We start from the raw sequence: 13,092 nt of genomic DNA on the forward strand, positions 1-13,092 counted from the left end.
TGTCTATTCCATTGCCTAGCATGATAACTCAAACTCTTTACCCATTATTCCCTTCACCTTCATCTACATCTCATTCCCAAAAATCCTCCCCTCACTCCCATAGCTTATGCTCTGCCCATAACCATATAAAATTCACTCATCCCTACAAACCCTAGAACATATCACTCATCCGCATTACATTTTCAAAATTGTGAAAACTAAGAGAGTTGATTAAATCATGGATAGAGGTGATTCTGACTATGATGAGGAGACAACAAGTGACAGTGCAGCAGAAAAGAGAAGGCAACAAAGAAAGCCTCATAAAGGAGGCAAAATCAAAAGAGAGGTAAATTGTCAAAGATGTCATTATTCAAGAGAAAGAATCCCAAATACAAGCTTTGATGGACAACTTAGAGAGAGCTAAGTTTGTCATCACTTACCTGGAGCAAGAAAACAAACAACTAAGTCATAAATAGGTCCTCATGGAACTTGAGCTACTGAAGACAAAGAGGCAAAGTGACAAAGAGGCTCATGTCACTTTGACTCTTGTCAAGCAATAAATCGAACAAGATAGGGAAACTTGGCTTGAAAGAGTCAACCTACATCTTGAAAGGCTAATTGGCAAGGCCAAAAATGACCTTTCTGCCTCTTTTTGGACACACAGAAGCAGTCTTGGGATATTCCATTTTTGAGGGTCAAATAAGCTCCAAATTCAAAAATTCTAGGTGTTCCAGAAACTAGACTTGAAGACCTTTCTAATGAGCTATCATGGGCTCAATGCAGCTAAGGGGAAGACCTTCAAAATCAGGTGGAAAGTAGCGCTTAGGGCCATTTTGCTCAGGAAGCCAAAATTCGCTTGTTTTGACTACGAATTTGTTTTCTCTCTCCGCATTAATGATTTCACTAATGTAATTGATGACATGGCATGTAAATGTAATGGTTAAAACAGTGTTAGAGGGTAGATTCATTAGTTATAGGTGGTTTTGAGGCAAATGAATTAGTTTCCCCTCTTTTAGAGGCAAGTTGTTTGACTGCCTATATTCCAGTTCTTTGTTGGGAAATGGTTGAAACAATGCCTCTTCTCATGGATTCTACACCTGAAGGTCAGGATGAGTAGTTTAGTTGTCTATATTATGTGTTTTCTTGGTCATTTGGTGGGGTTGGATTCAACTAGATGCTCATGTACTGAACACTTATCATTTTGTAGCAGTTGTGGTAGGAAACTAATAAAGTCCTAGCTATTTTTATGGGATACTTGTGGTATGGCCTTTAGCATGTGTTTCTTCTTATTTTAATACAATATCATGTTATTTGTGTATGCCTCTTTCATATAATTGCTTTTGATTGGTTGTTTTCAAGTCAGATAGGTGGAAAACATTAGGTTTTAATGCTTTGCCTTGGGAAAACACCAGTATTTCATGTTTTCTCTTCTGTTTAGGAAGGATTCTTGATTTGCTTAGGCCCTTCTTAGCTCCTCACCAGTCTATCCTTTCACCCCATAAAGCTTAAGGTGTTGAAGATCATACCTACCTTTCCCCATATAATCCCCTGCAATTTTGACTTAGTTTCCTAGACCCAAATTGCCCAGCTCCTCCTGATCTGGCAAAAACACCAACAAATTCAATCGAAACCCTTAAGCTACTATACCTAGCATAAAATCTTGTTCCTGATCCAGTAATATTGACTATGATTCATAAGGAGAGAGCCCTCTCCTGATCTAGTAAGGCTAGCTACTAAGTTAAGCATGGTTTGTGGTTATAGAATTGCCTCCCTTCGGCCTGAGGTCAATCTAGGCGATAACATAGTGGTGACCATACTGCGGAATGTAGTTTTATGTTCCTCAGTAAAATGTATCAAGTTTAGATCTGATTTTTGATGGTGGACAATGATCAAACACCGGAAGGCTGAAATCATTCACCTAGCGGCTCTAAATTAGTTTCGAGATTAGATCCAAGGACTCCACTGGAGGATGAACCTGACAAGCACAAGCATGAAAGGGAAATATGGAAATATCAGGTATTCAAGTTGGAATTTCATCCAAGACATTATGTTCTTTGTTATAAATTATTTCTTCTCTTTTCCTGAGAATGTCAAGAAGGCTTTACGAAGTATACTGTATTTGAGAAAATATCCTAGACCTGCATTTGATTCTTTCCCTTTGAAGATTGTGAATACAAAATATTCGCATGCCTTTGATCTTGATCAAGACCCTTATTCTGAATCTTATGATGACCATCTTCAAACTGATGAGCCTAAAGAGACCAAGACTGATTCTACATCTTTTTGTATATACCCCTATACCTTGTAAAATTCTGGATAGATGCAAGCCTCTCATTTTACCTCCTATATCCCATGCTTTCCCTAAAAAATCATTACCTATATCTACCAAGATTTGATGGTGAATGTGACAACATAACTGCTAAGAGACATGTACTAAATTTTGAGTCTTTTCTTGACCTTTTTGAAGTTGAGGAAGAGAATGTCAGTATTAGGATTTTTGCTCTCTCCTTGCAAGGCAAAGTCAAGAGTTGGTTCAAAACCCTGCCTGATGTGAGCATCTTAGATTTCCAATAGTGCATCAAATTTCTCCTCGACAAATGGGTAGTTAGGCAGAACCCTTTCTTGATTCTAGAAGAATATAACCAGCTGAAAAAACTGCCAGGGGAGTCAGTACAACAATTTTCTACCAGATTTAACCAATTTTATTGTTCGATGCCTATTAATATAAGACCTCCTCCTAGATCCACCCTCTTGCACTATCCGGAAGCCTTTGATCCAGAAATGGAGTTTCAGCTAAGAGAAAGGAACCTTACAACACTTGAAGAGATGCATAATAGTGCAGTAGATGTAGAGGCTAATCTGTTGATTAGAAGGGAAAAGTTGAAGGAAGAAGAGAGTAAGAACATAGATCCAGTGGAATCGACATCTTTAGAGGTAAAGCTAGACATTTTTGTAAGTGCAGTGGAAGAGATGATGCACAATATCACCACAAGGAATGAGTATGATGTTTAAGACCATGGCTTGCTGATTGAACAAGAACAAGTGGTCGATCCAAAACATTTTGTTTCTTATCCCAGTTGTCATAGATCTGATAATGATTGTTTTATAGACCATCCTGGAAAAGAGAGATCTGTTGACCTGACATGTATTCTTGATGATGTGTTTTATACTGATGATTTCCCCAAGTTTGATCAATATGATGATGATTATGTTCTCCAAACGGAAGCTAATCTTGCAGAAAAATCAGCAGCTGGTTTATGGAAGGAGGAAGTTCACTTTCAGCAGCTCGAATATAGTGATCAGCCGTTGCATATCAACCATGGAAGTGAGGAGGAAAGTGCAGCAAAGTTTGAAGTAAGTGAATGATCTTTGCCTTTTTGTTTTACTTCGTTTTAGTTCATCAGAGGAAACTTTCATGCTATCAGGAATCAACTGTCGATAAGTTTCGATCTTGACCATCTAGAGGGCAATGAAATCCTTGTTCAAGACTTATCATATCTAGATTTGCAACCCTCAAATGCCATTGATTGTCAAGTTGTATATGAAGACTTGGAAGCTAGAACATATGATCAAATTATGCAAGATGATTCCATACCATTATGTTTTGAATCATTTCAGTTTTTGAAAGGAATTTTGCATAGTATATCTTCAAATGAGTAGCCTGGAGAAAATCATGCAATCTCATTGGAACCAATAGAAAATGGGTTGCAACAGTCTTTTCAAGTTTTTCATGATCCAATATCTTATGTGTTGGATGATGTCTACAGCCAAAGTCCTTCCCCATTAGCTAACTGTGAGCTTGAAAAAAGTATTGATACAAACTAGATCCAGCAGTTGTTTTCTTTGTCATTTTCAGCAGGAGTCTCATCACAAAGCTCAAAGAAAGTTTTCATTCATGGTATGAGGAGAGGAAAAGTAATCAATTGGATGAGCTAAGTCCCAGTGCACATGAATTTCAAGATCCTTATGCAATATTTTTGGAGTTAGATAGACCATCCATATTATTCAATCTGGGAAAATTTGGATCTGTTTACAAGTTTTCATGGGAGTTGCATTGCAGTAGTTATCTCTTCTTTCTCATAAACAAGCACTTGCGGAGAATTCAAAGAGCGGCTAGAACGATTACTTGGTTGCATTGGTTGTTTAATTTCACTTGATCAGGTGATGAATATAACAGTTAAAGTAGGTTTTATTGAATAAGCTCCATTTTGAGCATCTTTTCTAGTTTTTTAGTGGTGTTTTAGTATCGAGTTAGTTTTTAGTTGAGTAAAAGTCAGTTTGTGTCGTCAAGTTGTCAGTTTACAGTCATGCATTTTAGCTTTAGCTTTTTTTACTCCATGCCCAATAGATAAGGCTACTAGGTCTATGGTGTTCATGGCACCTCCAAGGAGCTACCATCCCCATTGGAGCCAATTTTAGTGTCAGCATTTTCACACTGCCATCAATGATCAAAAGCTGCTCTTTTACATTTTCATGTTAGGAGTCCCATACTGATGAATTTTCATTCCATTAGGTCATGGATCCATTGATGGTGGTAATCACTTCAGTTTTTCCCTCATGATCTGTACTTGTTGATCCTCTTACATATAGTTCGGTCATGGTTCATATTTACTCTGTAGTTCATTTCTAAATCTTAGGGTTTGGTCTCATTAAGTTTTAGGGTCCCACCATGGTCAAAATTTGATGATTATGTGCCAATAATGATCAACAAATACATGAGGATGCCAATAATGGCCAACATAGTCATAATTTATTATTTTGAAAGCCTAATGTAGTTCTCACCTCAAAACATGTCTTGAGGTGAAAATAGAGTATTTTGTTTTTATCTTCATTTCTTATGTAATTTTATGTTTCCATATGTAATATTGGTTCCCAGCTGCTCGTAAGCATCTAATGATGTTGCCAAACACCTGCCACTACAAAATCAAGTCATCATGATCACCAATTCACCTGAAAAAGCAAAAGAGAAATAAGCACTAAAACTCTAAATTCCTTTCCCACTAAGCTAGGGTTGGCTATGGGAGCAGAGATATCTGAGCAGAGAAGGCATGAGAGATATCAAAAGGTATGAGGCCATTTGATATCACCAAACATAAGGTCTCCATCATTTGTCAAGAAGTCATTCCAAGGAACAAGCCGTTCACCACACATAAGGGATGATTTTTATTCAAACTATGTTTTTGAGCAAGAAAAGATGAATTTAACAAAAGTGAGAGAGGTTTTTGTCCATCATAGACCCAAAAACAGAAGCAACGTTCAGTTTGTACACAAGTTTCATTGTTTTAGAGAAATGTCAAAAATATAGTTGCTACAAGAGAGTTAATGCATTTCTCTAGTAACCTTAGGAAAATCAAGATTTCTCCTAGCCAGGTTAACCAAATGGCTTTCGTGATGAGTCAAATGATAACTAGACACAAAGATATTTTCAATGAGCTATCATGAGCTCAATTTGGAGTTCAGGAAAACCTTCAAACATTGACTGAAACAACACTCTGCAATTTTGCAGCCTGATTCTGCACATTTTGACCATTCTTGGGAGATTGGACTTTTAATAGGGCAAAACAACTCCAAATTGACAAATTAAAGATTTTATGGAAAGTCAACTCGACAAGATTTCTAACAAGCTATCCCACGCTCAATTTTGACACTCGGAAGGCCTCCAAAAGTGGTTTTCAAAAAGGCATTGCGCTTAGGGAGAAGGACGTTGTGCTTAGAGCCTAACATTGCGCGTAGGGCAGGGAGCCTCAAAATCACTCCAAATTGAAAATTATCACCAAATTTCCTCCAATTTCACCTTTTGCAAGTAAGTTCCCTCTCTTCACTCAATGTTTGGCTTGCATATTTGATATTTTGGACCTCTCCTCCACTCCTAATATTAAACCCTAATTTTCCTCTATAATACCTAATCAGTTTGTCTATTCCATTGCCTAGCATGATAACTCAAACTCTTTACCCATTATTCCCTTCACCTTCATCTACATATCATTCCCAAAAATCCTCCCCTCACTCTGATAGCTTATGCTCTGCCCATAACCATATAAAATTCACTCATCCCTACAAACCCTAGAACATACCACTCATCCCCATTACATTGTCCCATTTACATTGTCAAAACTGTGCAAACTAAGAGAGTTGATTAAATCGTGGATAGAGGTGAGTCTAACTATGATGAGGGGACAACAAGTGATAGTCCAACGGAAAGGAGAAGCCAAGAAAGAAAGCCTGATAAGGGAGGAAAAATCACAAGAGAGAGAAACTTTCAAAGATGTCATTATTCAGGAGAAAGAAGCCCAAATACAAGCTTTGATGGACAACTTAGAGAGAGCTAAGTTTTTCATCACTTACCTAAAGAAAGTAAAAAAACAAATAAGTCATAAACAGGTCCTCATGGAACTTGAGCTACTGAAGACAAAGAGGCAAAGTGGCAAAGAGGCTCATGTCAGTTTGACTCCTATTGAGCAAGAAATCGAACAAGATAGGGAAACTTGGCTTGAAAGAGTCAACCTACATCTTAAAACGTTCATTGGCAAGGCCAACAGGGATAAGAAAATGCTTAGACACATGGCTACCATTACATGGCTCATAACAAAATTTGTAACATGAAGATTAGAAAGTTAAAGGCTAGGCTAAGTAGAGCTTTGGAAGGAAAAAAGGACCAAGATAGATTAAAGATGTTGGCTGAAGCCTCCCTAGCCTATCAAAGAAATTGATGGTGGTATCTAATGCCAAATTTGGGTAGCTTTTGAAGAAATTTTTTGATTTTGAAATTTTGGAAATTCAAAACACAGAAAATCTGCCCAGAAGCACAGCGCCACCGGCGCTGTGCATTTTCTAGGGGCACCCAATGGACAAATGGCTTGCGTTTTTGGATTCAAAGCTTCAAGGACATGCATCCTAGAAATTTTCAGAATTTTTCGAGCAGAAATGTTCAATCAAAAGGTCCAAAAACTCCCCAAAAATGACTTTTCTGCCTCCTTTTGGACACACAGAAGCAACCTTGGGAGATTCCAATTTTGAGGGGCCAAATGAGCTCCAAATTCACAAATTCTAGGTGTTTTATAAACTATACTTGAAGAAATTTCCAATGAGCTATAATGGGCTCAATTGGCTAAGGGGAAGGCCTCCAAAATCAGGTGAAAATCGGCACTATGCTTAGGACCAGTGGTGCTGCGGTTAGTGCCATTTTCTCAGGGAGCCAAAAATTGCCTATTTTGACTATGAATTTGATTTCTCTCTCCTCATTAATGGTTTCAATGATGTAATTGATGACATGGCATGTAAATTTAATGGTAAAACATTGTTAGAGGGTAGATTCATTAGTTAGAGGTGGTTTTGAGGTAAATGAATCAGTTTCCCCTCTTTTAGAGGCAAGTTGTTTGACTGCCTATATTCCAATTCTTTGTTGGGAAATGGTTGAAACAACCCCTCTTCTCATGGATTCGACCCCTGAGGGTCAGGATGAGTAGTTTAGATTTCTATATTATGTGTTTTCTTAGTCATTTGGTGGGGTTGGATTCAACTGGATGCTCATGTACTGAACACTTATCATTTTGTAGCAGTTGTGGCAGGAAACTAATAAAGTTATAGCTATTTTTATGAGATACCTGTGGTATGGTCTTTAGCATGTGTTTCTTCTTCTGTTAATATGTTCTCATGTTATTTATGTATGCCTCTTTCATATAATTGCTTCTGATTGGTTGTTTTCAAGTTAAATAGGTGGAATACATTAGGTTTTAATGCTCTGCCTTGGGAAAACACCAGTATTTCATGTTTTCTCTTCTGTTTATTAAGGATTCTTGACTTGCTCAGGCCCTTCTTAGCTCCTCACCAGTCTAGCTGTTTTCTTATATGTGCCTGAACCAAGTTCGAAAGAGTTATTTAGCCAAACAAATCCCGCAGCTACAGGCCCTTTCGGCAAGAGCCCACGGGGCGCTGTTATAGACATATTTGGGCAATGCAACCCCAATCACATATGTCCATAAACCAAGGGATTATAAGTTCCTAAAAGTGTTGTTTCATACCCTAAAGTAGCAAGGTCAGCTGATTACATCATCTCCCAGAAGTTATCCATGGAAAACTACTCAGAACTAGTCAAAACTGGACCATACAGACTACTCAATGCTAAGGGTGCGATGCATCTCACTTGCCACATGAAAAAAGTGCGATGCATACTGGAAAGCCCTTCTGTAGGGTGTGATGAGCTAGAGTAGACAAATGGAAGAAGCAGTTTGATAGGTGGAGACCCTAAGAATATTCTAGAAGCTGCTCATTTGACACTTGCCTCTCTGAATTTGCCCAGAGATGAGTAAGAGATCATGAAATCTCCAAGTGGAACCAAGAACTATCAGAGAGATGACACTAATAAAAATCCCAGAAGCTGACTCACCCCTCTAAAAACATCTATTATATGGATCCCTCATCCTAGAGATCCAAAGGCTAGAATCTTATATTTTGTAAGGAAGTGTTGTTGGTTTCTCTGTGCAACATTGTATTGTTGGGTGATATAATATTTTCATGAGGTGAAGAGGGCTTTCATGATGATAGGATGGCATTGCGTCAGACCAATGGGTTGTAATCCTCTCTTCTACTACTTCTATCAATAAAGCTATTTGAGTTTTCCTCCATATTCTTGTATATCTCTGAATCTTGTATTGATATATGCATTTGTATGGTTAATATACATCTGATCCTATATTGTTTATGGTTATAGATCTCTATGCTTTGATGGTATTATGCTGCTTTGATTCTACAGGTGCTCTTTGAAGTAGGACAAGTAAGGAAGGAGTTGCAAATTTCTGTCAAAGGGGAAAGGAAACAAGCAAGGAGCCAAGCGAAAGACTGAGGTTGGTACTCTCTGCTTCTTTCTCATCTATCTCTCATAAAGGAAAACACAAGTGACTTTAGTTTGTTTGTTTCTAAGATAGCTACCCATCTTAGTGGGACTAGCAGCTCTGAATGGACACTAGTTTTCCCGATAACAAAATGGTGACTCCACTGGGGAGCGAATAGTTTGATTGCTTGTCTCTATTTGTTTTCTTCATAAACTATAGACAGAGCCTGAAGTTAAGCCAGCTAGCCTTCGAACTGCATTTGATATGCAAGTGCAAAGTAGATCAATGCTGCTTTAGTCAATCTCCAGGTTTGTTTATGAACTAAACAACTGACTTGCAAACATCCTAAGTGCCCTGGTGGTAGCTCAAGTAACCTCATTAGATCAACCCCTATACTTTGTATTTACTGCCTATCATTAGCTCAACCTAAATCCTTGAACTAAGCTACAAATTGTGACCAAAGACCAAGTGAAAGTCTTGTCCCTGGATCATCGCACTGTCTCCTTTTGACATTCTGGATGCATTGCACATCCCGTGTGCAGTAGGTGGGATGCATCCCTATTTCCCTGTGTTACAGGTGCGATGATCAGATAAGACTATTTCTGCCTCCAGATTTTGGTCTTTTCTTCATTGTATTCAGCTTTATTAAGGAGTTTTGTTGTCTGTGATCAGTATACCACTATTGAAAATCCCTTCCTTTGCATTATTCAACCTCCATTGTATAAAAAATTGTGAATGTTTTTATGTATTTTTTTCCATTTACAGTTCTCCTTTACAAAAAAGTAGCTTAATCGAACTGTCGTCTTTTGATTTGAAAGTGTCGCAAGTGTCATTTTCAGTCAAAGAAAAGAATCCTACTCTTTTTTATGGTCGATTACATTGTTACTCTTGTATTTGATTTGAATTAATAGTATTTCAAGTGTCGAAAGCAGTTTTCAAATTGAAGTTGAAAGTGTCGCTCTTAGCCTTCCTTTCATTTTTTGAATTCGAAATCGCAAAGTGTAGTCTTAGTCGTCCTTTTGTTTTTTGAATTTGAAATCACAAAGTGTTGTCTTGTCTTCCTTTCATGTTTTGAAGAGAAAGTTGTTAGTACTGTCGCTTTGAAAGAAAACATAGTTCAGATTCGTACTTAGCATTCTTTTTGTCATTCACACATTAAGAAAGCGGAAAAAAAATACATGCATGTGCATTTGCATTTAGACTGCTTGTTATTTTTATTTAGGACAGTGCATCTAGTGTGTGCTCTCTGCTCTATGTTGAAAGAATTTCACTCCTCTTTCCTTAGTAGCTAGGATTTTCATTGCAAAAAGAAGAGTAAATGACTGTTTATCATCTTAGATTGCATATTTAGGAGTTGTATATCTACATCACGCAATGAACTTAAAGGCAAACTTCTTAAGAAAGATCAACTGTAAAATAAATTCAATGAACATAAAAACACTTTGGAACCTAATGCACAACATCTAGAAGTCTAGGCTAGAGACGTATTCCGGCGTCGTAAAGCTTGGTAACTGTCACTTTCATCGTAGGTTGGGTGATTCCTCATCTTTGAGACGACAAGTACCAGTACGGACTTGTGCTCCCACGTATCGTCGAGTAAATATTGGGAGACCACAATAGGCTATATCCTTTATCCTTAGGAAGCCGTGTCTACCACCCTATCGATCGCAATGCACTGAACACAACATTTGGGAAGATTGACTGCTATACCGTAAAAAGTATTCTGCAGTTTTGTGATTGGTTTGATAATCCCTCTATCTAGATTTCCAGAGGAGTCTCTTTCATTCCTTTTCAAACTCCTTAAAAGAAAAGGTCCATTTGAGCACTTGTCACTTCAGGCTCATTACAAATCAAAGGTGACTAGAGTCATCTTTATCTTTTTCTCGACTATTAAAAATTGAAAAAGCAAGTTGTGTCAAAGCATCATAAAATTTATTTTAATCGGAATAATGTCATTGTTCCCTCGTTGATCTTAGGTTGAGAAAATGGAGTCCACCAATCAAGGATTTCCCCTTGGGGGAAATCCTAGTCCTTTCTCCTCTTGGGGAGATGTTGGTGCACCTCATATGGCCACATTGTCCCTTCTTGGACTGACAATTGGCCTGCTAGTATGGCTCTTCTCGACCTCTATTGTTCAAAGCACCGTGATTCCTAAGCAATCAAATCAGTAACTAGATGATACTAAAGTTACCCCCCAGCCTTCTACTTTGTTTGTTTCTCCCTCTCCTTGTTCCTCTTCGCTTGGTGAAGCTAGTAAAACTAAAAACCAAGTAACTGAGAAGAAGAAGAAAGGGAAGGAGAAGAAGAAGGAAGGGAAGGAGAAGAAGAAGAAGGAGCCAACAACAAAAATGGGAAACTATACATCGTCTAGCGAAAATCCACACACTACATCATCCAAACCTAAATCTCCATGTGTCATCTACAAAGGGAACCACTATCATCAATATTGTCCTTGCATCCCATGGATTTTAAGGGACTGGTCTCCTCGTTTGCACAATCCGGTGTCGTCAACCTCTGACAATCATGTTGAGAGTACACCATCAACTAGTGAAAACGAAGTCAATGGATAGAAAGAAAGATATAAATTTCCTTGTAGACTGTGTCAAAGTAATCATGTCATCCATCATTGTCCCTTCCTAGACGAAGCTAAAAGAGTCTTGGATAATCGTCCTGCTTCACCGCTATAGCTTCCTCCTGGATACAAGAAACTCTTGCTAAGTCCATCACTAGTTGAAAATCTGACTGAAAAACCTTTGTGGTTGGTTGAAACACCTATCAGAGAAGATAAACCCTCTGAGTCCACCTCAGACCAAATTCAACAGGTCGAGATGGCAGTCGACCCCATCTTGTCTTCAGACGATCCACCTTCAAATGATACCGTCACCAAAGAGAATGAGGACGACACCATTCAAATTCTTTTCGTAAAACTCCGATGAACATGGGGGCAATCTACCCATTCCTTTACTGTAGGAAGAAATTTCATCAGAGATTTATCTGACCGTTTATTCGGTCACACCTCCAAGCAACCTAGTCATTTTCTTCGATTGAAATCTACTAGGCAGACCCCATCTACCATCTAATGTACCATTCCGAACCATAGTACAAGATTATAGAATGATCATGATTGGTACTATCATAGATGAAGGGGCTTCTGTGAATATCCTTTCCTCAAATGCTTGGAAAGTGCTTGGTTCGCCATTGCTTCTGCCTGAGATTAGAAATCTGATAGCCTTCAACAAAGGAACTAGTCGACCATTAGGGATTCTTCCAAATTTGCCTATAACTTTGAGAAAGAAAACCATTCATCTAAACTTGATGGTAGTCCAAGGACCTTTAGATTACAATCTACTCCTTGGGCATGACTACATTTATAGCATGGGAGCTATTGTTTCCTCACTCTTTTGAGTGATGTGTTTTCCACATGAAGGCAGAGTGGTCTAGCTCGTAGACTAGCTTTCATTCCCCGGTTCACACATAGCTAATAGTCAAATGCCATCCCTAACTGGTCTTTTTGTGTAAGGAATGTCTCATCAATCTCCAGTCCGTCCACTTGATGAGCGCAAGTTATTCGGTGATTGTGACTGAAACCCAGGGGGCATGCACCCTAGTCTGCTTTGGCAGGGAAACCCTAGTTATAAGGTGGGTTTCCGCAGAGGAATATGACTAGTTTGACACACCTGTCCATTTAGGGAAATGGGATTAGATTGGAATAAGATACTTCATCAGAAGGTAGGCCTTTCCCGACAGAGCAAGTGTTTTTTCTACAAATTTAAGGGTAACCTGGAAACTCTACCTAAATATACCTGGGGGAATGCAAACCTTTTTGCATGAAAGTGAAAAGCGACCATTTATTTTCTTAGTTTGTAGGTTCTTAACCCTTTAAACTTATAGGATTGGTCGTTCCTATCTTGCATAATGAAAGGCTCTGGAGAAAAGTTGCGCATGGGGAAGCTCCCTAAAAAATGAACTTACTGAGGAGACATCCTTATTATATGACTAGCACAAGCAGTTTTACGCAAAGTTCAAGCTCGTTTAAAAATAAACCTCACCACGAGAAATTTTACGCAAAGTTCAAGCTCATTTAAAAAATAAACCTAGCAATGAGCATATTTTCCACCAGAGTTTAAGCTCGTTAGAAAATGAACCCACCTTCGGTAAATAACCATTGTGATCGCATAATCATCATCTTTTGAACCTTGGTTGTGTTCTTACCATCACCTCCACCCTTTTTAGCCGATCGTATGCCTCCATTTAACTGTTTACCCCTTTTGAGGAACAACTA

Source organism: Pinus tabuliformis, chromosome 3_2, assembly GCF_031772625.1.
Source record: "Pinus tabuliformis cultivar Carrire ecotype Pingquan chromosome 3_2, CPIR1, whole genome shotgun sequence".
Taxonomy (NCBI): domain Eukaryota; kingdom Viridiplantae; phylum Streptophyta; class Pinopsida; order Pinales; family Pinaceae; genus Pinus; species Pinus tabuliformis.